Source organism: Rutidosis leptorrhynchoides, chromosome 6 (genome assembly GCF_046630445.1).
Source record: "Rutidosis leptorrhynchoides isolate AG116_Rl617_1_P2 chromosome 6, CSIRO_AGI_Rlap_v1, whole genome shotgun sequence".
NCBI classification, from domain to species: Eukaryota; Viridiplantae; Streptophyta; class Magnoliopsida; order Asterales; family Asteraceae; genus Rutidosis; species Rutidosis leptorrhynchoides.
The window spans coordinates 162185001-162187691 of record NC_092338.1 but is presented as its reverse complement, the minus strand read 5'-3'; the positions used below and the strand labels follow the sequence as shown (position 1 = coordinate 162187691).

General features: G+C 30.6%; 1 protein-coding gene across 1 annotated transcript in view; it reads left to right on the top strand.

Annotated features, from left to right (window-relative positions):
* Window positions 1–2279: 2279 nt before the first annotated feature.
* The window catches only part of LOC139851512 (protein transport protein SEC24 A-like), an 11253-nt gene continuing 10841 nt past the window's right edge, over window positions 2280–2691 (top strand). The window contains exon 1 of the mRNA XM_071840588.1: window positions 2280–2423. The gene's annotated coding sequence lies outside the window, so the exon portion shown is untranslated. The remainder of the gene's footprint in view (window positions 2424–2691) is intronic.

Genomic DNA, 2691 nt, shown 5'->3' with positions numbered 1-2691 from the left:
AGGTACACTGCCTATAAGTGTTGTAGCAAGGTTTAGGTATATCCCATTCAATAAATAAATAAATAACTTGTGTAAAATTGTAGCGTATTTAATAGTACTTCGTAGTAAAATTAATAGTATTTCGTACTACACCTCGCAAACATCAATGATTCATATTTATTTAGTAAGACGTTATTATAACGATAATCGTTATATATATCGTTGAGTTTCTTAATTCAATAGTCTCACTTTTTATGTATATAACTCATTGTTAATATACTTAGTGAGATACTTATATATATATATATATATATATATATATATATATATATATATATATATATATATATATATATATATATATATATATATATATATATATATATATATATATATATATATATATCATATAGTTTTTACAAGTTTATAACGTTCGTGAATCGCCGGTCAACTTGGGTGGTCAATTGTCTACATGAAACCTATTTCAATTAATCAAGTCTTAACAAGTTTGATTGCTTAACATGTTGGAAAATATTTAATCATATAAATATCAAATTCATTTAATATATAAACATGGAAAAGTTCGGGTCACTACAGTAAAGATTAAATAAACAATAATCACACCTTGCAATTGATAATCGCTGATTCACCACGTACTAACATCACAATTAAAATGGCTTCTTTATGGTTCCTGTATCATATTTTTTCCAGAGAGAGATAGAATATTAATGTAACATAAGAACCCTAATTTGGCTTTGAATTAGGAATGATCGTTTTGATTATCGATTGGAACATAATAGGGGAAAGCATAATAGGTATTTACCAATCAGATGTTGAAATCGATATTAGAGGAAATCGATATTAGATGAAATCGATAATAGGCAAATCCTCAATTAGATGCTATCGACTCAATTAGATGGAATCAATATTCTGCTGCTTAAATATATCACCAATTCGATTGAATATGCTCGATGTTGAAAATTGTATGCTCAAAGAAAAGACAACCTTAATTTTTTATGCCAATTATCTGGTATCACCGGAGGATTCTTTTTCTTTCATGTTTTTGAATAATGTATTTCGAATCGATGTATCCGTGTTTTGAAAGATGGGTGGTATATTTGAATTAGGGTTCAAAGATAATCAAGGCTAGTTACCCGTATTTTCCTTTGACATTTCGTTAGGGTATTTGTGTAAATAAACAATTGAAATGGAAGAGAGAGATAAATGTTGAGTGATCAATAAAATCAATGGTTCTTATTGGAAGATGGAAGTTAATCCAATGGTCTTTTTTTTGCCATGTCAAATTTTTAAATCTTGATTAGCTAAAATCAACTTTGTTATTATATATAAATATAGAAATAGAAATATAGAATATAGATATAGATAGATATAGATATTAATATTAAAATTAATATTAATAATAATAATAATAATAATAGTAATATTATTATTATTATTATTATTATTATTATTATTATTATTATTATTATTATTATTATTATTATTATTATTATTATTATTATTATTATTATTATTATCTCTCTCTAATGCTACCGGTTAGGTGTTCCATTGTTCTCTATCTCGACGGCATGCTCTGCCTGTTCAAGGGTTTTTACTGGGGATATTTTCGGGGATCACGCGGTGTCTTGTGCTGGTATGGTGGGTATTAAGCATCGACATAATATTGTCCGGGATTCCCTTGTTGATGTTTGTTATCGATCTGAGATTTCAGCGAGAAAGGAGGTTGACATTGGGTTGTCTGGAGGGAACGACAGGGCCCTCAGACCTGCAGATGTGTTACTTTATTCCTGGGATTGTGGTCGCGATGTTTGTGTTGACTTGACAGGGTCTTCTTCTTTGACACAGTCTGGGCTTTCTGACTTTGTCCCTGGACGTGCTGTGATTGATGCGGCTCGTCGGAAGCGGGTCAAGTACGAATCTAGTTGTCTGGCGATTGGTTATGGTTTCATTCCTTTCTCATTTTCTTCCCTTGGGGAATTAGAGAAGGAGGCTGTTTCTTTGCTAAAGCGGGTTCAGAAGAGTTCGATGGCGCAAGATATTGGTGCCGGTGCTGCTGCTCATATTTTTACTAGGATAGGTTTTGCTATTGCTAGAGGTGTGGGGCCCAGATTGTCTCTAGGCTTCCCACTAATTTTTTTTTTTTTTTTTAAGTTTTAAAACTTTTAAGTTTATTATTATTATTATTTTATTAATATTTAATTATTAATTATTAATTAGTACTCCGTAGTAAATACTGAAAACCAAGAACGATGAAATAATCTTTGGGTACCGAAATCCAAATCACCGTTGAAACAAGCTTTTGGATTTATTATATTCTTTTTTCTTCCTTTCGTATTTTTCTCACAACAGTTTGACAGTCGTCGTTGTTTTCATCTTCTTCACCACCGATCTCTGCTGCTTATCCACCAGATCTCTCCGATCAGGTAATATCTTTACGTTCTTATCTATCTATCTATCTATCTATCTATCTATCTATCTATCTATCTATCTATCTATCTATCTATCTATCTATATCAGAATTAGACAAGCAATATCGATACGACCGATGTATGCTTACTTTCATCCTCAATGAGATTTATCATATGCTTTCGAGTCATGTTGCCTAACTGACGGTTAATTCGCTTCAATTTATTCAAATTTATGTTTGGTATTATCGATCAGTACCATTAGGTTTAGGTTTATGAAAATTGA